The 22,587-nt window shown below is 51.4% G+C and overlaps 5 non-coding genes across 5 annotated transcripts; all 5 read left to right on the top strand.

Moving 5' to 3' along the window:
- The first annotated feature begins 1,566 nt into the window (after window positions 1–1,566).
- TRNAT-UGU lies at window positions 1,567–1,640 on the top strand. Its single transcript has one exon. It is a non-coding gene; the product is annotated as a tRNA-Thr (tRNA).
- Window positions 1,641–10,509: 8,869 nt separating this feature from the next.
- On the top strand, window positions 10,510–10,581 carry TRNAE-UUC. Its single transcript has one exon. It is a non-coding gene; the product is annotated as a tRNA-Glu (tRNA).
- A 1,242-nt stretch (window positions 10,582–11,823) lies between these two features.
- On the top strand, window positions 11,824–11,895 carry TRNAA-UGC. The gene has a single exon. It is a non-coding gene; the product is annotated as a tRNA-Ala (tRNA).
- A 3,039-nt stretch (window positions 11,896–14,934) lies between these two features.
- Window positions 14,935–15,007, top strand: TRNAM-CAU. Its single transcript has one exon. It is a non-coding gene; the product is annotated as a tRNA-Met (tRNA).
- Window positions 15,008–16,254: 1,247 nt separating this feature from the next.
- On the top strand, window positions 16,255–16,327 carry TRNAK-UUU. The gene has a single exon. It is a non-coding gene; the product is annotated as a tRNA-Lys (tRNA).
- Window positions 16,328–22,587: the final 6,260 nt, after the last annotated feature.

The raw sequence follows: 22,587 nt of genomic DNA, 5'->3' as shown, positions 1-22,587 counted from the left end.
GCCTCAGTGAGCTCCTTTTCTATTCCCAGACCACAGGGGTTTTAAAAATGGGGTTTGATTAAACTTTATATACACATGGAGACACCACAGCTTGCACACCCACCAGCATAGCTTCCCCCAGTGACATAGCTACCACCTCTCGGGGAGATGGATTAACTGCACGGATGGGACAGCTCTCTCCCCTCCACTTAGAGCAGCTTCATTATTTATGAATAGGTGGGAAATAACCTCCTGAATGGACAGGAACCAATGTATCAGATATTGCTGTGTCTGCATTCAATATGGGTAACTGGTCATATTGGGCTGGATTAGTAGGAGCATTGCCAGCAGATGGAGGGAAGTGATTATTCCCCTCTATTCAGCACTGGTGAGGCCACATCTGGAGCATTGCGTTCAGTTCCCCCCACCCACCCTCTCTGCCCCTCCCCTGAGACCCACCCTGTCCATCCAAACAGCGTCTGATGTTTTCCTGTCTAGCCGGCTTGCTTCCTAGAACGAACGCTCCTTGAGTGGGGTGATCCACAGGGAGTAGCTCAAACCTCCACAGTGCCTGGGCAGGGGCAGGACATTAGCCCAGCAAGGGAGGGGTGTGGCAGTGACATCACAAAGGCCTTTTGCAGGACCTCAGACCATTGGTCAAAGGTGGTGGGGAGGTGGTGACCTCACAGAGAGATGCTGACATCAGCCAGGCAGGACGGGGTGAGGGGCCAGGGAAACCTCAGAGACCCCTGTGGCTTTGCTTCAGCAAGTCTCCTTCTCCAGGTCTCTCTTTGAGGACTGAGAGAGTATTCGGGTTCACGTACGTGAGCACCAGGGGGAACCTCTTTCGAGTTTTCTCCTTCCCTTTTCGTGATTTTACTAGAAAACAGACGTCCCTGTTTAGAAGGTAAGAGCCTCCTCAAGGGAAGGGATGTCCTGGGCGTGTCACAGTTCGGATTCCAGTGGCCCCCTTACACTGTAAGGAAACTCCCACCATCTGCTCTGTGTTCGCAGTGCGGGAGAGAGCAGCATCCACGGCAGTGATTTGCTCCTGGCTGCCGGAGCAGAGCAGCAGGCTCAGCTGTGAGAACTTCCCAGAGCGATGAAAGGGGAGGGGCCCAGCCTCTGTAGCAGGAATGCAGGGTAGGCGAGTTCACGGCGGGCATTGTGGGGTACTGGCAGAGGCCAGTTATGCTGATATAATGAACAGCAGCATCTACAGTGACACTCTGCCACTTTAAGTTTGCTGCAAAAAGTTCTAGGCCTCTCATCGAAGTCGTTTTATTTTGTCAGCAAAACAGGGCACTTTTGTCGCCAGACATGGCATTGCAGTGTGTACACCAGCCACAAGCTGCCGACCGAGGGAGCGTTGTGTGTTTTTCACACAACTGAGCAATATCATTCTGCTGAAACAACTTTGTAGTGCAGACCTGGCCAAAGATTCACTCACACACACACACAGCTTGCAAGGAAAACGTCACCTGCTCCTCTGCTTTGCGGAATCCAAACACAAGCAAAGCTTGTCAGGCCCCAGTGGGGATGGCAGGGAGTCAGGTGTGGGCAGACAGTGTGTTATAGCTACCCCCAGGCACCATGGCTTAGCTGGCTAAAGCGTTTGTTTTGTAAACAGGAGATTCTGGGTTCAACTCCCAGTGGTGCCTTGTTGGCTGGATGTTGGGGTACCTGTTATTGGCTACTGTCAGAAGAGAATTCTAGCCCAGGGTGGTTTTTCTTATGGTTTAAATAACACTCACAGGCACTGATAATAGAGTTACTGAAAGTTTGGGAGTTAAGAGCTGATAGGTCAGTGGTCCAGTCCCCACACAGATGACCCCTGTCTCCCTCTGAGACAGGGGCAGGTCTGAGCTCTCACCCAAATGCTCATTGTGGCTCCTAGAATCTGTGGGCAGCTTGTTTAGTTTACAGCAAAGGTTGAGTCCTGCTTTGTGCACCGTGTGTGAGAATGAAAATCCTAAACCTCCCTTTGAAATAACGAATGCAGCAGGACGTGTTATTGTCCCTGCCCCCAAGCAGACAGACCAATGGAGAAATGCCGTCGAGTCCAAGGTAACACTCCACTGCCATTTTACCTTTTTTGCTGGCTAAACTCCTTCTTATCTGCCCGGCCCAGGCTGTCCTCTGCCTCAGCTGCTGCTCCCGGCCTGCTCTAGAGTCAAACACACAGGGCCCCCAGGGGAACAGAGGCTGGGACAGGGCAGCTGCCTGGGCTGGGCTGGGAAGATGCTGGGAGTTCTCGTTCCCTGAGAACTGGCCTGGCTCCCTTCTCAACAGCAAACAAATCAATTCCACGTCCCCTCCCCAGAAAAACCAGCCTGGAGCCAAGGGCAGCAGGGGACGATTCCCTCCAGTTCCCACCAAGCCAGGAGATAACCCAGGGTGTTTCTAGCAGAGCTTGTGGAACTGACGTGGGGAAACCAGCCTTTAATAACAGGCAGTTCCAGTTTAAGCTCAGTGTTTTTAACAATTTCTACAACATTAAATAACCCTTTTATCCTAGTGTCACCATCCATAAAATTGCTTCAGCCTTACAGGTTCCCAAGTGCAAAACTAAACATCTCTTCAAATCCAAGGGAGTGATGATCAGTCAGTGTTCAGAGTCATCCCGCATAGAAGAACTATGTTGTCGTATATATTGGCCCCATCATGTGGCCATTGCCTTTCCCTCCTCTCTGTTAAAAGTTTTGGTATTTTGTGCAGAAACTTTCTTCCCTCAGGAGAGACCTGGGAACCAGGGCTGCCAGCCAGACAAACACCCTTAAGAAGAGGTGTAACCCGTCACAAAGTGATCTCCCTCTTTCAGTTCAGTGAGAGCTCCTATCTAACACCTAACACACATTTGAAGTTCTTCTTTTCACACAGTTGCTCATTCTCAGGGTCTGCTTTGTCTCCAGACAGATCCATTCTCTTTCAGGACGGCCTTGCTCTTTCTGTCTGTGTCACTCACTGAGGTGTCGGAGTAAACACTCCCCTTCCTTCTATTCTCAGACAAACACTAGTATTAAGTATTTGCTACTGATGGGTCTAGAAAGGATTTGTCAAGTGGAAGATGCTGTTTCTGGGGGATTGCTCCCAAGATCCAGTACTTTGGGTTCAAACGTCTCCCAGCTTCCTTGGGGAAAATAACACCAAGGCTTTGTTGCAAATATACAAGAAGGAAGGAGTTTTGCCACCCCAGATGGGACTTGAACCCACAATCTCTGGCTTAGGAAGCCAAGAAGCCAATGCCTTATCCATTAGGCCACTGGGGCTCTGAAGAGCACTAAGAAGAAGGATGGAAATTCCCTCTCAGGATTGCACATTCCTCACATTCACTCAGAAGCCAAATACCCATTTAATGGCCTTAGAGAAATGTCTGCACCCCCTGGCAGCGAGGCAACTGGGCAGGTTGCTGACAGAGCTGAGCACCACCTTTCTGCCAGCCATCTTTAGAGAAGAACTCCACCCTAGAGTCACCCCTGCCTCCTTCAGCGCCTCCACGGCTGTGGCTCTGAGCGGCAGTAGGATGATTAGGGGGTGAATCCGGGACTGGAAGGGGGGTAAGGTCGGCCTGTAAGGAGTAACCAGATGGGGCAGACCCAGGGGGAGGCTGTGGGCTGCTGGTCAGTTGTTGGGATCTGAGCTCTAGATCAAAGCTGCACAGTGACCTGACACCCAGGGTTATAGGGCCGACATAGTGACCCCCTTACTGGCCTCGGTGACCCCCAAACCCTTGTTACTAAGGGCATTGCCTTCTCTGGCCATCAGTGACCCTCATGGGGCCGGCTCATGTAAGGGACTGTTGGCCCCTTACTAAAGCTTAGTGGGGGTTTTGGTTGGCTAGTTCCCAGCACCAATAGAGGGGGGAAGGGCCAATGGGAAATCAGGACCCTGAGACTGACAGTCCCCAGGGGCAATGGGGAGAGGCCAAAGCTCCAAGTTAGCCGCACTGACAGGCCAGGCAGTGTAATGAGGGAGTCACCAGGCCAGGGGGTCCCATCCTCCGTGGGAGCTGGAACTGCCTGGGCCAGAGTGGGGCGGAGCTAAGGAGAGAGCAGGAGCCGGAGAAGAGCCGGGGAGCAGAGCTGCGCAGGTGTAGTGCCAGAAACTGCTCCCTGTAGGACTTTGCTACCTGCAGCAGTTACTGAGACCTGAGGTTGTTCTTATTTGCTGACTTGTCCCAATTTGCTAAAACTTGACAGTGGTGGGGGATGGAAGCATAAAGGCTTCACCCTCCAAACGACCCTGCCTGGTGTCCATCTGTATCTATTACCTCTTAACACAGGATTGTAAAAAGTAGAGTGAGGTCATTTAAACATCATTTATTTTGCAGCTTCATTTACTGTGCTAACAATGTAGCATCCTGACACCGATACTTCTGCCCACGTGCCCTGTGGGTTGGATTCATTTTAGTGGGACACGGGACATGTGGAGGATAATTTAAACTCTTAATTTCCTTAGGGTTTCCCTGCAATATACTTCTCTGCTGGTGCAATTTCTGACCATTGCACGTCTATTGTGTTTATTACAATAGCACAAGTAAGTCACACAAGTGACATAGTCTAGGGGCTTGGCTACACTTGCAAGCTAGAGCCCATTAAAGCAGCCCAGGGCGCCCTAGCTCCTGAGGTGTCCACACTGGCAAGGCACATGGAGCACCTGGGCTCTGTAGGTGGAGCGCTCCTGGTAATCCACCTCCATGAGAAGCATAAAGCTTGCTGAGCCCTGCTGAAATACCCGGGCATCAGTGTGGACGACGTGTTGCATCACTGCACTGTGATTGCCCTCAGGAAATGTCCCATAATCCCCTGAAGTCAAGTGCCCACTCTGGTCATTGTTTTGAAATCAGCTGCAGGCATGCGGATATCCCCTTTCAAAGCTCCGTTTCTGACAGCGGCTGCTTATCTGCTCCGGGACAAAGCAGCCATTAGTGTGGAATGCTGCTGCTGTTGTGAGTGTGTATGAGGGGAGGTGGGGGTCTGCTGCTGTCTGAACACACAAGACAGCATGCTGACACACTCTCAGCCCCCAAACACACTGTCACTCCCCCCACGTACACACAACACACTCCCTGTCACATTCCACCCCCGCCCCCCATTTGAAAAGCACATTGCAGCCACTTGCACACTGGGATAGCTACCACACTGCACTGCTCTCTGTGGCATTGCCAGAGCTGCTAATGTGGCCACTCCAGTGCGCTTGCAGCTGTCAGTGTGAACACACGGCACCGGTTTCCCTGCTGTGGTTTAACTCCCAGCGCTCTACCTCTGCAAGTGTAGCCAAGCCCTAAATTTCCCAAACCAACCGAACTCAGTAACTGCCCTCCACCACCACATGCAGGGAGTAAGGGCACCGTGGAGCACACGCCGCACTTACTGGCACAGCCTTGTGCATGGTGGGGTGGCCACCTCCCCATTGATGAGACCTGGTCCCACCGTCTCCGCGGAGCTCCAGTCTGCCCTGCTGCCATCCCTGTCTGTGTTGTCTTCTCTAGCAGTTGACTGGCATAGTGACTCCCTGGAATGCTACTTATCCCAGCAGAGCTGGAGGATTGAAAGCAGTAACATCAAACCCCTGTGTAGCTAACAGGAATGAACACAAACACTCCCTGGTATCTGAAGAGATGTTTAGTTTTACCCTCGGTAAACTACAAGACTAAAGGGAAAGATGGTGGTGCCAGATATTAAGAGTGAAACATGAAACAATCATCATAGTTATGCCCATAGTGACTGCAAAATCTTTCTATATTCTTCATATTATCATCAGTGTATTATTTTCTCTGCTGTCTAGACATTGACTGGACCTTGACAAAGAAATTTGGATCTTGATAAAATAATCGACTATCCCTCGTTAACGCAATGGACTTGACACCCACTGGGGTGTCCCTACACAGGTACAAGTACTAACAACAGTGGCTGCCTTTTAGCCATAGATTTTAATCAGGGCAATAAATTGATACGAACTCCTGTAAAATCATTTTCCAGCCCAACTCCTTCACCCACATTCCTTAGGGCATTGGGCCACCATGTGGACGTTTCATTTCCGACCTCAATTTCACACATAGACACAATTTCATTTGCACAGATCCATGAACAGCAAAACCTCCCTGTGTCTCTTGTCTGAGCCAGGGCATTCGACTCCAGTGAACCCTTCTCTCCTGCAATGGCGATGGTCAGACAGAGGGGACGTGGCACCTCCATCCCTGCCAGGGAGATATTGGCTCGGCTCTTTTTTTCTGCTGCTGTTGTTAGTCCATGAAACATCAGGGATGGAATGCAAGGCTCAGTTCATGCACCAAACCCCTGAAACATTTCAGTACCCCAGAGAAATCCTGACCCCGGCTGTTGGAATGATATGGTGGAGATTCGAATAGGAAAGGGACTGTCTGAATTGTCAGTGTGGGGAATGAACAACAACCTAAAGCAATGTCGTTAGCCACAAACACACTCTCATCATGCTCCAGCTGGAAGGGAAATGGGCAGGAACTCTTGCTGTTCTGCCATGGACACACTTACACTAATGCTCAGCCGTGAGTGTGCTGGGGGAGCTGGTCTGAAGAATTTGAAGTGACAATTCTGTGAGAACAGAAACATTGTGTAATGAAACAGCTGTACATCAAGTAGTTGTGGCTGAGTGGTTAAGGCCATGGGCTAAAAATTCCTTGGGGTCTCCCCATGCAGGTTTGAACTCTTCCAACTATGGAAGCATTAGTGTATTGTCATTGCTGTTGTCTTAGTGCCTGAGCTTCCATGGAGCAAGATCTGGTCTCACTCTGAGGCTGTCCACACTTAAAATACTGCTGTAGCACTGTGGAGTAGACAGTTGCTACAGTGAGGGGAGGGGTTTTCCATCCCTGTAATAGCTGCATTGTCAGAACGATCTTTCCTTTCATTTAGCACTATCTAACCATGGCTTAGGTCAGCTTAATTATACTGGTTCTGGGGGTTTTCATACCCTGAAAGACATACTTGTTAGAGGGTTTATCCCATCACCCTCCCAGTCCCTGGTCCTTCTCACATGACCAGAGAGTAGCAATGCATGAAGCTCAAAGGTGCAAACAATTCAATGTTTATTGGGGTGAACTTCCAGCAAGCAATGATTCCAATTTCCTTCCTCAGTATCCCCCTTCCCAGCTCTGACACCACAGAGCCTTGCCTGTGTCCCTGTTCCCATTCCTGTTCCTATTCCCTTAGCAAAATATAATTCCAATTCCCTACCCCATTCGCATTCCCATTCCCATTCCCGCTTACTTCCTGACTGACTGCAGACTATATAGTAAAACTTGAGTTCTGCTTAGCTAGACATTAACCAAGCATTTTACTGAAATTTAACTAACCAATCCTAACATATTGTAACATGATTATCTTAACAATTATACCCCACCGCCTTAATTGGTTTACACCCAACAAATTAATTATACAGCAGATAGAAACAGTCACAGAACCAGACAGAGATTATACAGCCAAGCAATAGGAAAGTGGGGACTACAGTGATAGAACAACAAAGAAATGAGGATTTCACACCCCAGATATTGACCTGTGAGTTGTTCCTAGAGAGGATGCTTTCATGGTAGAGGTTGTGGGTTGCTTAACTGTCTGGCCCACAGAGCAGGATTTTGAGGTTCACCATTACTGTCTCAGAATGCCAGCACTCATCTTTTATTCACTTAAAATGTGAGCAGGGACATTACAACACTGCAGAACTCATGGAGCTCCAGGAAACGTGTAACTTTAGGTCCGGGTGAGTGTGTCTAAAAATCAGCTGTGCTGTAGAAGGTCTCTAGGAGTTGAAAGAGATGTGCCGTCTCAACCTCCCTAAAGAGTTCATCAACTATTAATGAAAACTAGGGTTCATAAGTCATAGTCTTTGTAGTATCAGGATGGTGGACTGGTCTAAAGTGCTAGTTATACAACTCTTTTTTTTTCAATCCCTTGGGTGTTCTGGTCTCTGCATAGAGATGTGGTTTCACATCCCACTCCTGACATGACCATTTAATTCTCTCTGGAGAAAATGGCCTCACTTCAATCTCCTTTGCAACAATAGAACCCCATTTGCTTAGCTTTGCTATTCCAGTAGTTGTGAGAGAAGCTCCAAACCAGGGGGAAACAGGGCCTGTTCTCTCGACCCATCAATTTTTTGTCTTCCTTCATTCCAAGCCATTTTCTCAGATACGTCCGTATTTCCCACACTTTCATGAAACTTTAGGGTCATCATTTAATTACCACACAACTGTACTTATGAAGAGAAGTGAAACACAACATTTTTTGGATGTTCTTGCAGAAGAGTTTTGCTTTCTGACCTGGAATTGAACGGGGCTACCCGAGGGGGACAATGCTGCTCCCTTTTCTTGGCTCATCCAAAAAACATAAGTTCATGGTGCCCTTTGTTTCCCTGTTCTTCAAACACCTGTCGGGGTGGCCTAGGGAGACTTGGCCCTGACTCTCGGGGTCCCTCCCTGCCCTACCTTTCTATATGATTCTGTTGTGTGGGTTTGTGCTGTGTCGTTGTTCCACGCTGAGCTGTTTTGCACAGTGTCACTGTGCACTCTGACACATTGTTTCGTGGTGTATGGTTTTTGCACTGCCTTGTGTTGCGTTGGTTTGAGCTGAGCTCTTTTGCAGTGTGTCATTTTGCCCCATGGGGAGTTCATTTGCATGGTGCTGAACTGTCGGGCTTTGCACTCCTACGTGTTGTCACTTTGTGCTGTGGAATGTCAGTTCCCGTTGAATTGTTAGATGTTAGATTGGGGTGTTTCCACTTTTGTTGTTGTTTATATTACATTGCAATGGCATCGAATTACAGAGCTGTATGGCTGCAAGGGCCCTGGAGAGGTCATGAAATCCAGCCCTCGCTGCTGAGGCAGGGCCAAGCAGAGACGATGCGTCAGGGCCATGTGGGATCAAGTGCCCACAGCAGCCGGCCCAGGCAGGGAGCAGAAGGAGGGAACCAGAGCCAGAGCAGGTTGTCTATGGGACCAAGTATATGCAGAGTATCCTTGACAGAGGTTTGGTCAACCTGTTCTTAAAAACCTCCAAGGACAGAGACTCCACAGACACCCTTGGGAGCCTATTCCAGAGCTTAACTACACTCAGAGTTAGAAAGCTGTTCCCAACATCTAACGTAAATCTCCCTGACTGCAGATTAAGCCCATTACTTCTTGTCCTACCGTCAGTGGACATGGAGAACAATTGATCATTGTCCTATTTATAAAGACCAAACTTTTCTCTCTGCAGTCATCCATTAAATGGATATTATCCCCACTTCTTGCCTGGGGTAGAATGGAAGAGGAGAAAATTCTATTTGTTCTCTCTTCATGTTTTACTGAAGCTCAGAGAGGAAGGAACCTGATCTGCCTAAGATTGTAGAGCGGACAGAGAATTTATTTCATTTTGGGCTGTGACTATAAGCAGAAGAGTGACACCTAAGAGCTGTTGCTGCTGCCCAATATGGGGCTTAAACTCATGCTGGGAGGATTAAGAGTCTCATGCTCTACCAACTGGGCTAGCCGGATTTGAAGACAGTCAAGTGCCCAGTCGCAGTGTAGAAGGAGCCCTGAGGGCATTTATTTGCAGAGCTAAGGTTCCCTGTCTGACATTTGCCTTCTTTCCTGGTTCGTTATGTCTCCAGCGAGCAAACCAGAGTTGTCACAAGGCTGGTTAGATGCAGCTCTCTAGCCCAGAGAGCTGGGGTTGATTTAACATGCTGTCGCCATCAGCTGGTCAGAGTAACCAGCGCGGAGGGTGGAATTTAGGATTCTCCCACCAGTGGGAGGTGCTGTTGGACTCATCTAGTGGGGGAGAGTCTGAAAAAGCTTCTCAGCTCCCAGAGAGGGGGTAGACAAGCCAGTTCCCCACACACACACATTTTCACAGGGAATCAGGTCCCCTGAGGAAAAACTCAAAAGAAGCCCAGGCCCAGGAGTGTCAGAGAAGGGAATCACTGTTTGCCTTAAGGGGTGGGTGAGGGAAACCTGCAGGTCCGTAGATCCCTCCATCATCTGATACAACCATTTGTGGGGAAGGTCTGGGGAAGCCAAGGAAGACAAGGAGACGGGAAAAGGGCTTGCAGCTGTTGTGCAATCCCCATGCTCCCAGCAGAAGGGTCCGGGGGGCTCAGCACTCAGAACTCACAAGATGGCAAAGCTCAGAGCCCCGTTACACAGAGTCAGAATGTGATCAGCTCACACCCAGGGGGAGCAACACCCCTCCCTTGGTCTCTGTGCCAGAGCTCCTATCAGCTCAGTCCTTCCTGCAAGAGTCGGCTGCTGAGAGGGTTGCGATGGGGTAAATGAAGGCAGAGGAGGATTGTTCCTCATGGGGTTTTTTTGTGTAGCCCTGTGATCCTGCTGGAGGAAGCATGATTTGAGTTTGTTTCAGTGGCTTGAGTTGGGCTCAGGTTGTGACCCTGAGTACAGGGATTCCTGCACTTTCTGCTCCTAGCCCCTCAGGGAATGGACAATGGAGCAGTTTCAGAAAGTGGATAGAAAGTAGCCTAAGAAAATGTAGCATAAGAGAGAAGAAAAATTGCATTAGCTCTTTGGTGGTCTAGTGGTTAGGATTTAGCACTTTCACTACTATGGCCTGGGTTCAATTCCCAGTCAGGGAAAAGTGACTTTAAACCAAAAATGCTTCAGTTATTCTTCACTTGCAATGTAAACGAATCCATGGTATTTTCCTGATTCCCCCATTTTCCCAGTGTCTCCATAGCAGGGCTGGCTCCAGGCACCAGCGCAGCAAGCAGGTGCCTGGGGTGGTCAATGGAAAGGGGAGGCTTCAGCAGCAGTTTGGCCCTCTTGGAGGGAAGGACTTGCTGCTGATTGCAGCTTTTTTTTTTCCCCTCTGCTTGGGGTGGCAAAAACGCTGGATCTGGCCCTGCTCCATGGAAGACAATTTGTTAAATCCCAGATGAGTGCAGTTCTATCAGTTCTCAGCCTGAGTCCTTAGGTCTTAATCCTGAGGATATTGTCCCACCATGGGGCCATTTCCCGCCTCTCTTTCCTAGGGAAGCACAATTTTCCTTGCACAGACACAGGAACAGCAAGATCTTTCTCTGTCCCTTGTGCAAAGCAGGGGGCCAAATTCCATGGAAACAATGGACAAGCAGGTGGCCCTGGGCACATCCAGCCCTGGCCGTGAGATGTTCCCTCCCGCTTTCTTTATGCCCCTGTTGTTATTTCATGGATTGTCTGGGATGGGGGGAAAGCTGAGTTCACTCCAGGTGGAGGGGAAAAAGGACCCTGAAAATCTCAGGACCCAACCCCTGCTACCAGGATCACCGAGGTGCTGGGGATTTGAGTAGGAAAGGGACTGCGTGAATTGTCAAGGTGGGGAATGAATAACAATCTACCACAAGATTCACCTCATTAACCACTGACACAGGCTATTCCTGCTGCCGATAGAAGGGAAACTGGGAGTGATTCTTTGCTGTTCAGCCATGGAAACAGTGACCCAATTGCACCGCAGTGAATGTGCTGGGGAAAGCTGGACTTCACAGGCAGGTGGAAACACCTGGAGCTCCCCACCCCACTTCTGCCACCAGGGTGAGGTGTGGAGCTGCTCACAGCGTCCCCCACCATGACCTTACAGCATGGGGTGGCAGCACCCCCCACCCAATGCAGGGGAGAGGGCTGAATGTATCTCTGCACCCTGAGACCAGGACACAAACTCTCTCTGCCCCACACATAGAATCTGGCCCTGCTGCAAAGTGACCCCTATGAACAATTAACCTCCAGGAGAGCAGGACTGGCCCTCAGAGAGGGGAATGGGCTTCTCGTGAGGCTTATAGGTCACTGGATACAGTGGAAACAGGAGGGATCTGAGTGTAATCCATAGTCCACCTAACCCATGTGGGGATGTAGCTCAGTGGTAGAGCACATGCTTTGCATGTATGAGGCCCTGGGTTCGATCCCCAGCATCTCCAAGTTCATTTTTTTTCACCCTGGTGCTTTGCTCATGCCCAGCTGGGATGTGGCCCACCAGTCTCCCTGCACCAGTTTCAATCCTGCTCAGTAAGGGGCAAGTGCCAATTGCATGCAAGGTCTGGGGGAGGAGGGGGGGTTCTACTCCTAAGTCACCTTGGTACATTTAAGATTCCCACCCACTGTGCTGCTTGGGACAAGGGTAGATGAGAAGGGCGAATCCTCCAGCACTGGAGGGAAAGGTCCCATCTGCACAGACTGAGAGGCAAGGAAACAGAGGGGCAGTCAGTGCTCAGAGAGGAGAGAGGTCAGTGATTTACACCCAACAGGGGATACTGTCTTTTTGAGGCGAGTGCAGCTTGCTTGGGATGATGCTGACGATGGGTAGAAAAGAGGCTGGAGTCAATGACAGATGAGACCACAGAAGGGGAAGGGGAATGGCAGCCCCACAGAAGGTCCTGGGTGCTCAGATGCCCCAGTTATTGCACCCTGGCCTGTCACAGAGAAAAGACCCAGCGGGACCCAGCCCCCCTACAGTGATCCCATGGACAAGAACCTGGCTGGGAGTGGGGTGAAAGCTCCCTGTGGGCAAAGGGGAGCTGAAATCCCTCAGTGTCCTGGAGTTTAAGCAATGGAAGCTTCAAACCCTGCAGAGGTGTGAGCTGAGGTGCATCATCAGAAGGTTGGGCTGGACAGGGGCGGCAGGTTTGTACAATTTTTGGTGGTGCCCAGAATGGGACCAAGTCCTGCCCCCCCCCCCCCACACACACACCTGCCTAAGGCTCTGGGAGGGAGTTTGGGTGTGGGAGGGAGAGGGGCTGGGCTCTGGGAGAGTTTGGGTGCAGGGTCTGGACTCAGTCAGGGGGTTGTGCTGCAGGAGGGTGTGCAGGGGGCAAGCTCTTGGAGGGAGTTTGGGTGCAGGTGTGGGGTCTGGGTTGGGGGTGCAGGAGAGGGTGAGGGGTGCAGCATTTACCTCGGACATCTCCCAAAAGCAACCTGCACCCTCCTCTGGCAGCAGCCCCTAAGCGGGAGGGCCAGGGGTGTCTCTGTGCATGGCTGCCCGCAGACTCCACCCCCGCAGCTCCCATTGCCACAGTTGGCAGAGTTGGCACTCAGGGCGGGGCAGCGCACGGAGACCTCCCCCACACCAGGGACGTGCCAGCCGCTCCCGGGAGTGGCGTGCCACATGGAGTGAGGGTGGGCAGGAAACTGTGTTGGAAAATCATAGTGCTAATGAAGCCTTTTTGCATTAGGCCTGAGTGAACCAAAGTTATGCTATGCTTGCCCAAACCGTGTTGGAAAGCTTACAGAACTCATTAGACTGAAGGCCGTGTATCTACCTAAGTCAGCTATTTCGCTTATCAGTTTTGTTTGGCTCCCCAAGTATATGTTGGCTCCCCAAGTGTATGCAGCTGCGTTCACATGTATGCATCCAAAGTATCTAGTACAAAGGGTCAACGGATGTATCTTGTGTCCCCTTCAGAATGACAAATGTATCCTTAACAGCTGTATGTCTCTTGTAGCCCCCACAAAATGATATATGTATCCTGCATATCCAATTATCCCCTAACAGATGCATGTACAGGTTCTACAGGTCAACCAAATGACGTAGACAAACGTAGGCTAAATTGTTTGTTTCGGGGTATAAAGATAGGCCCATCTGGCCATGTAAGGTGTGTCTCTTTCTCTGGCACTAGCCGAGAGGAACACCCGCTCAGCTGACCGATCAATAAAGGGTGTGGTACTTGTCTTCCTGTCTCCGTGCCTCCTTGGTGTAATTAGGTAAGCTCCGGGGGGAAAACGAGCCCTTTTGGCTAACAACTGCCTTAGTCCCCTTGTGCTGCTGGTGGTGGTGGCGGGTGTCCCCAGGCCCTTTTAAATTGCCCAAGGGTGGCAGGCAGCACTGAGGGGGACACTCCCAAGGGCCTAACGTTGCTTTGCACAATGATAAATCTTGGAACAGGACAGAAATGAAATGGCAGCAGAACCTAAGGAATTAAAAGCCTCCGGATTCCTGTGTGTGCACTGACTCCGAACGGAAACTGTAATTTGACTCGCTTTGTGTCTGCGGCTGGTAAAATATCAAGGCAAAATCATTCCAGTGATTGTGACCTTGGGATTGAGGAGGCTTTGGTGTTATTAAAATGTAACTAGCATGTTACACTTGTGTTTTTAAAGGTGGCTTCCCCAAGGAATCCCAAGTTGTTCTTCCCACAGCTGGCTGATGGGGGGCAGCAGGGGATCTCCCCAATCTGGGGGAATCTCTCTGGGCCCCACTGTTAATTCTCCATCCTTTCTCCTCCTAATCACAGACACCCCTCCCCTCCCCATTATCAGTGTTTTGGAGCAACCCCTCCCTCCCTTTATGGGATACAGACTTTGTGACAGAGACTGACTGGGGCTCCTCTCTGCATGGCCCCAGTGGGGAAGGAAAGAGACTGGAGGGAGGGGGAGAAGATGGGCAGAAGGAGTCAAATGGGGCTAAACCAAAACAGAGGAGATTTTCTTTCTGTCAAAATGTCCTGGAGTCTCATGGCTGAAAAGCCGCATCTTGAGGTAGGTTGGATGCATCAGCCTTTCAATTACCAGGCAAAGGTGTGAATCACAGAGACTGATAACTGCCTGCTGCCCAGCTTTGCCTAAGAGGCACCTGCAGTGGTGCAACTGGTTAGCGCAGAGGGGGCTACTGCTGGGATTATGAATTCAAGCGTTATTTGGAGCACTGGTTTTTATTACCTGTGTAGTTTCCCCAACTTGCTTTGCTTAATTCACATGGAAAGTGCCCTACTAGGAAAAGGAGAGTAAGTTCTAAAAGGTGGCAGTAGGTGCATAGCTTGGAAACATCCCCCCTGTGCTGCCATTAGTTCCAGTAGATTGTTCACTGGCAGCCTGAATTGATTTCTTTGCTGCTGTGAAAGCTGCCAGGAAAAGTCTCTCATCACCAGAGCTCCCTGCTTCTTCCAGCACATCTCTGGCTTCTTCCCTGCCCCAGTCACTGCTGTAGGAGGGTCCTATACATACTGAGCCTAAAAGTTTTCCAAGCCTTCTTAGCGCAGTTGGCAGCGTGTCAGTCTCATAATCTGAAGGTCCTGAGTTCAAGCCTCAGAGAAGGCAATGGCTTTTGCTCCCTGCTTCAGATTTTCTATAGGAAATCAGAGAAAAGAAACTAGAGGAAAGTGGTTTCTAGACACCATCTCACACACACACACACACACACACACACACACAGACTTTTCTAGGGCATTTTCTTTTCCTTCTCTATGGACCTTGTATTTTTCACAGAGCAAAATAAAACAAAAACATGCAAGGCCAAGCCTAATACAGTATGAAACTCAATACAGATCAAATCTCACCCTCAGAGATCTTTCAATAAGCTTCTTTGGCAGACTAGACTTATTTTATGTCTGGGCCCAATCTTTTCACCTCGTACAGTCCGTGTTCCAGCTCAGGTGGTAGCTAGGGGATGTCTCATGACTGCAGCCATGTTTGTTCAGTTCCACCCCCTTATACAGCTTTGGTACAAGGCAGGAATCTTTTGTCTCTCTCTTGGGGAAGAGCCCCAGGTTTAAGATGGATTCCTGTACCAGGCGACATGGTCACATGTCCTGTGAGACCCCCAAGCCTTCATTCTTCCTGGCCTGACTCACAAATGGTGCAGGACAGAGCCATCTCCAGTCAATTGTCCTGGTTAATAGGAGCCATCAAGAATCCAAACCACTATTAATGGCCCTCACTTTGCATCATTACAACAAGACCTCAGAGTTATAGTTCATATTTCTAGTTTCAGATCCAAGAATGATCGGTTCATACAAATAGGATGAACACACACAGTAGATTATAAGCTTTGTAATGATACCTTACAAGAGACCTTTTGCATGAAGCATAGTCCAGTCACTTTATATTCATACTCATTAGCATATTTTCATAAAATCCTATAGAGTGCAACGTCACAGCAGGGAAAGGGTTTTACTGCAGCACCTGGCAGCAGTTGAGTTTCATGTTCAGGCTGTGGTATGAGTTCCTCCAGGTTTCTTGTAAGCACACAGGGACCTTCGCGGGTGCTCTCGATACAGGAATGGCCCCGACACGATAAAGTGATGGGGATTGCATTTTCCTTTTTTATTTCTGTATTTCCAATGACATTTCTGTTTGTGATTTCGTTTTGCTTTGTAGAACTGTGTTTTCTCCTGGATTTGATATTTAACTAAAAAAAGAATAAGGCCTCAGGGCGCCGGATGGAGGAGCAGGCTGGGGCTAGGACTGCTAAGAGAGCGAGAGTAGCAGGTTTTCTGTATTGTTTCCTGCCCTCATTTTCATGACGAGTTTCTCATCTGCACGAAATTTGCTTCATTTATATGTGAGCCTGGCTAGCTCAGTTGGCAGAGCGTCAGACTTTTAATCTGAGGGTCCAGGGTTCAAGTCCCTGGTCAGGTAAAGTAGGAACCATTCCCCTCAAAATGGAAGAAGGCATCTCTCTAGGGTGTTATTTGACCTTTTTTCCCCAGGACTTGGCTTTTCACTAGGAAGGGCCATGTACGGCCTGGGACTGAAGGGGCAACTTCCTCACATGCCCACTGGCCTCTCAGGCTGGATTAAGAAAGGCCTCTTGGAGCTGCAGCAAACTGCTGCATGACAACTTGGTGAGCAAAGGCAGGGCTGCCCCCACAGGGTCATCCTCACCAGAGCTCAGCAGAGGTCTGGGGGTTCCCTATTGGTCCCATGGTGTAAGGGCAGCACTCGGGACTTTGAATCCTGCAATCTGAGCTGAAGTCTCGGTGGGATCTGAGGGCAATTCCTGTGCCACAAACCCTGCTGGGTCTTCCAAGGCTCTATCTTGCTCTCTCCAATGCCATGAAAGCCTGTCTTTCACCCGCTAGCTGTTGTGACTTGAGCACAAGAGGGGACGTTTGATCCAGAAGCCTGGCCATGCCTGGAGTCCTGTAGGTAGGGATACAAGCTCCATTTCCTCTGAGTCCTGAAGCTGGGCTGCAGCCTGGCCTGGGAGGCAGCCCTATTGGTTGACCTACTGGCCCAAAGTCAGTTGGGCAGCGTTGGTGTTCCCCAGGGATGCTGACGGGCCTAAGGGAGGGAGGCTCAATACTCCCCCCATCAGTCAGGGCGGAAGAGAAGGGCTGCAAGCAGGGCCGGCTTTAGGCCGATTTGCCCGATTCCCCCGAATTGGGCCCCGCGCCTGAGAGGGCCCCGCGCCGGCAGCGTCTCCCGGAAGCAGCAGCTGTTGTTGCTAGGCAACGAGAGACCCTGGCCGGCTGAGGCAGAGGCAGCCGCCTGGGTGTTGCAGGTCAGGAGGGGGGAGGGGGGAGAAGGCACATGTGCTTTGCCGCCTTCCTTCCCCTCCCCCACCCCCAGCACTCACCTGGAGGAGACGCCGAGGGGGCTTCCTGTCCGGTGGGAGACAGGAATCTCTGCCGTGCACCTCACTCACCTGAGCAGCTGCTGGGGCTTCCAGCCGTGAGTGTTTGACCCTGTGATTCCCCGCAGGGTTGTAATATTGGGTTGGTTTTGTGGTTTTCGTGGTGTTGCTGTTTGAGGGTGAGTTGGTGCCTGCCTGTGTCTGGTTCCAAACTAAAGTCGGGATCATGTAACCCAGGAAAAAAGCCCCGAGCCGGTACTTAGTGCTGTGAACTCCAGGTGAGAGAGAGAGGGGGGTTTGAGGAGGAAACCAAATACATCAAGAGGGGAGAATGCGAAAGGTCTGCAACAGGCAGGCTGAGACTTATCCCCCCCCCACCCTTCCTGGCAAGAGGGGAAACTGAGGCACGGCATGATCTGATTCCCCTCTCCAATTATTTTGCAAAGAAAGAGGACGGAGGCTCCTATCCAGACCAGTTCCCTTCCCATCAACTCTGCATTCCCTGCTGCAAGACTGCTGTAGGGGCTGAATACTTCCATTAAACTATGGCTCCTTCGTTTGCCCTGCAACAATAAAATAGACCAGCTTTCGGGGGCGGGGGGGAATAGCCCCCTCCAAAGCTTTGTGGATATTAAGGTTTTTTGAGGGAGGGCATGATAACATTCCAGATCAATCAAATGCCCAGCTCAGCTTTCTAGCCATCCAGCAGCACTAGGGCAGGGAAGGAAGGTACTCTTGGTGCAGAGTGGTTGCAAAACAGGGGTGAATTTAGCGGGGGGGGGGTCCGGTTGAAATCCCGCCTCATGCAGCCATACAGAATCGCTGGCAGCGCTGGGAGAGGCCAGGAGTGGAAGCAGGTGGCCTGGGGGTGGAGGGACATTGGGCCTCAGTCCTGGGCTCTGGGATGGACTAGGCTGGGTGGTGGGTTCAGTCTAGTCTTCCAGCCTGTTGCTCTCGCTGGGGTTTGTGGTTTTCATCTGGCTCCACCGAAAAGATCAAACAAGCCCAGTAGAAAAGGGGGGTGAGAGAGGCGGGAAAGGGTGTGTAAGGGGTTAAAGTGACCCATCAACGAAAGAGTAAAACCAGAGTTTGACTGGGTTTCCCCCCAGCCACCACTCCTGCAAACACTGGGCAAGGGGCAGCCCCATTCCCCACCGAGGCTATGGTGAGGGGCAGCAGAGGAGGAAGGAAGCCACATGTGATGGCAGTCCCCTCCCCCCCAAGCACCCAGCACCCCATCTCTGGCCCCCAAACTCTGTCCCAGAGCCTGCACCCAGCCCTCCGCACTCCCTCCCAGAGCCTGCACCCCTCCACCATTCCTGCACCCCACCCCGTGCCCCAGCCCAGAGCCTGCACCAAGCACCCAAACTCCGTCCCACTCAGCCTGGGCAAAGCTCTCCTCCGTCTGGCTCCCAGCCCCTCTCCAAGGGTTGCAGCTGTCTGGAGGTGCTGCCTTCCACACCTTCCTCAGTCCCACCTCATCCATTCAACAGGGCAACTGATTACAAAGTGGGGGGAAGATCTTATTCTGCTTCTAGCAAAAAGACATTTTTCTTTTACCTTAATTACACTACCTTAGAGGCCTGCTATAACATATTACCAAGGTTCAATACAAAGTCATATAAAAGTTACACAAAAATGCATAATGCAGAGATTTATCTATAACTGCATTGATTGACTTCTGTGTGCAGTAATATAGTGACCCCTGGGTCTTTGAATGAGGCATTATACTTGGGGGGGAGGGAGAGGGGGTAAGTGGGCAAAGAGGCAAGCAGTGAGCCAGCAGGGGCTCTAGGGGCGGGCATGGAGGTTTCTGACAGGGGAGGGAGCAGGTGAAAGGCGGCATGTGGTGGGGTGGGGACTGACTAGGAGGGATGCAGCAAGCCAGCGGGGGGCTAGGGGGAGAAGAGGGTAGTGATGGTGGGGCTGAGCAGGTAGGGGACAGTTCCTATTTTACTGCTGTGATCTGGTCACCCCATGTGTGCCATTTCTTCCCGCAACCCCCCCCCCGCCCCGCAACCTTGTTTCGATGGGGTGGAGCTGGGGAAGGAGGGTTTGTTTCCACGGGGCCGGGCGGCGCTGGGGGGGGGGAAGGAGGGGGCAATTTTATATTAATAAGGAAATATTTTATAAATTTTAATAAAATAGTGAAGTAAATCAGTTGTACAACTATCAAAACAAATTATTTTCCTAATATGAAAGTGCAAATCAGCTAATTAATATATGATGCAATGTATGTAATAGATAATTTTGTTATTATTTATATAGTCATGGAAAGTAAATAATACATGGAAGAAATGAAAGGGGTTTTTTTTAAGGTTTTTTTTGTTTTAGTCATCCCTGCCATGGCCCCATCGAAACTGTTCGAATTGGGCCCCGCACTTCCTGAAGCCGGCCCTGACAATGAGGCTAATCATCTAATGGAACAAGCTCCACAAGGGATGTGGTTAATTCCCCATCACTGCTGTGTGTAAATCAAGACCGCAGCTCTTGCTGCAAGACATCTGGTGTGTGGGTGTCCCTGTTCCCCCTTCAGAACCTCTGGTACATGGTGCTTCCCTCCTCCCAGTTCAAGATCCCCATCATGTGGGTGCTCCCATCCAGGATCTCTGGTGGGTGTCTCTGTCCCCCACCCCATGAACTAGCTCCCGTGTGTGGTTTCCCCTGCCTGCCCCCATCCAGGATCTGTGGGTGTCTCTGTTCCCGTTTTCAAGATCCGTGTTGCTTGGGTGTGTCCCTCCCCCAAAGTCAGAATCCCCAGCGTGTGGGTGCTCCCATCCCCCTCTCCAGGCTCTGCGGGGGGTGTCTGTATAAAAAGAGACTGTGTCTCACTGTCTTGTCCAGGCTACGCTGCAGGGGCTATTCACAGGCGTGACCCCACTACTGATCAGCACAGGAGATTTGACCGGCTCCATTTTTGACCTGGGCCGGTTCACCCCTCCTTAGGCAACCTGGGGACCTGAAGCTTCCCCGGGATCACCATATTGATGCTGAGCTTAGTGCGGACACCCAATTGGCACAGCCCCCTGCAGCCCAGAACTCCTGAGCTCAAGCAATCCACCGGCCTCAGCCTCCCCATGAGCTGGGAATCACATGCACCAGCCATGGGGCCTGGCTGGTTATAGGGTCTCCCGCTTCCAGTGTCAGGCTCAGCCTGGGAGCGCTGCGCTCTGAGCGGGTGGAAGTGGAGCCTGGCACTGAGCTGATGCGCTGAGGGTTATTTGCACTGTGCGCTTCACACGGAGGTGAAAACACGGGGCACAGATCTTTGAGCACAACCCTCGTCCTGAGGAATGGGGGAGGGGGGCTGCATAAAGAGAGACCGGCTCTCCCTGGCGGGGCTGCAGCGGCTCTTCACAGGGGCAGTCCCACTGCCAATCGGTACCAGAGTTTTGAAAGCCTCCTTTCCTGACCTGGCTCCCCTCTCTCTAGGGGGACTGGTGACCCCAAACTTCCCAGAAACCATCATAGCGAGGCCAACCTGAGCACAGACACCTGCTCAGCACCCCGGGGTGCAGCCCTGAACTCCGGCAATCAGTTACACTCAGCTGCCCACCCAACAAACGTTACACGCAGGAGCCTTCGTGCCCCGCGTGTTCAGCTCCCTCCCAGCGCCAGCTTTAAACTCCGCTGCTCAGTTCTAAGCTTTGGCCACACGGGGGCAGCCTGGAGCTCAGCCAACGCCTCCCGTTGCTCGTTGCGTTTCCCGCTCCTCGTGGCAGGTTCACACCCCGCAGGCAGATCTCTGAACCGGAGCCGAACCGTTCCCCAAATCCAGCGCTTTAGCAGCAGCTTTGCTAGGAAAGCGCTGACGTCCCCAAGTAAAGTAAGAGCCAGAGCGCTGTGTCCAGGATCTTCTATCGGGCCCCTCACCGTGGTGTCTGTCAGGCAAGGAGAAACCAGGAAATGTTTTCATGGCGTTTAAGGGCAGAAGGGCCATTAGCTCAGCTAGTCTGACCCCCGAATAACACAGAATTACACCATGACACGTATTGATCCCACAGACCTTAGATAGATCAAAGCGTTTCAGCCTCAGGAAGGAGGCTAAACTGGGTACCAGAGGCAGCGAACAAGGGGCCCCCAAGGCAATGGCAGGGAACTGACGAGGTGAAATATGCCCAGATGATCCCAGCAGGCGACCCACCCCCATGCTACAGAGGTGGGAGTCCCTGTTCCTCCTGCCCTTAAGAATCTCTGGTGGTAAGTGGGTCCCCCCAGTTCCCCAGATAAGAATCCTCCATGTGGTTTCCCTGGCTTCACCTCCAGATAAGAACATTGTGTGGAGGGAGTGGGAGGAAGGTTGTCTGGCAGATCTGTAAAGGGGACTGTGTCTCCTGTCTGGCCCAGGCTCCTTGGAGGAAGTGATCTCAGTGTGTCTGGCTGTCTCCATTCCTCCCACCCATAAGAATCCCTGGTGTGTGGGTGCACCCTAGACCATTACGGATCTCTGGTGGGTGGGTGTCTCTCTCGCCCTAGTCAGGATCTCTGGGGCATGGCTGTATAAAAAGAGACTTTGACTCACCCAGGCTGGGCTGCCATCATGGAACAGACCAGGTCCTTCTGTGGAGGTTTTGCGTTTCTCCAAGGACGTGATCTCAGTGTGTGTGGGTGTCCCTGTCCCTTCAACCCTTAACAATCCCTGGTGCGTGGGTGCGCTGGGCCCCATTATAATCCCCTCTGTCTTACCCCCCATGAGGGATCTGGTGGATGTGGGGGTTCTCCATGCTACTGGGGGTGTCTGGTGCCCCTGTCCCTCCTGGTTAATAGTGGAGTGTGTGGGTGTCCCCCCGCCCGTTAAGGATCCGTGTTGTACGGATGCCCCTGTTCTTCCCATTAAGAATGGTGCAACGGAGCATATGGGTGTGTCCCCCACCCCATGAACTAGCTCCCGTGTGTGGTTCCCCTGTCCCCATCCAGGCTCTGTGGTGTGTGGGTGTCACTGTTCCTCTTTTCAAGATCCGTGTTGCTTGGGTGCTTCCCTCCCCCCAAGTCAGAATTCCCAGTGTGTGGGTGCTCCCATCCCCCCATCCAGGCTCTGTGGAGTAGGGGTGTATAAAAAGAGACTGTGTCTCACTGTCTTGCCCAGGCTACGCTGCAGGGGCTATTCACAGCTGCGATCCCACTACTGATCAGCACAGGAGTTTTGACCTGCTCTGTTTCCAACCTGGGCCGGTTCACCCCTTCTTAGGCAACCTGGAAACCCCAAGCTTCCCCGGGATCACCATATTGATGCTGAACTTAGTGCAGACATCCGATCGGCACAGCCTGCTGCAGCCCAGAACTCCTGAGCTCAAGCGATTCGCCAGCCTCAGCCTCCCCAGGC

Source organism: Mauremys reevesii, linkage group 12, assembly GCF_016161935.1.
Source record: "Mauremys reevesii isolate NIE-2019 linkage group 12, ASM1616193v1, whole genome shotgun sequence".
NCBI lineage: Eukaryota > Metazoa > Chordata > Testudines > Geoemydidae > Mauremys > Mauremys reevesii.
The sequence above is the reverse complement of the archived record's forward strand: the minus strand, read 5'-3'. Positions and strand labels throughout refer to the sequence as shown.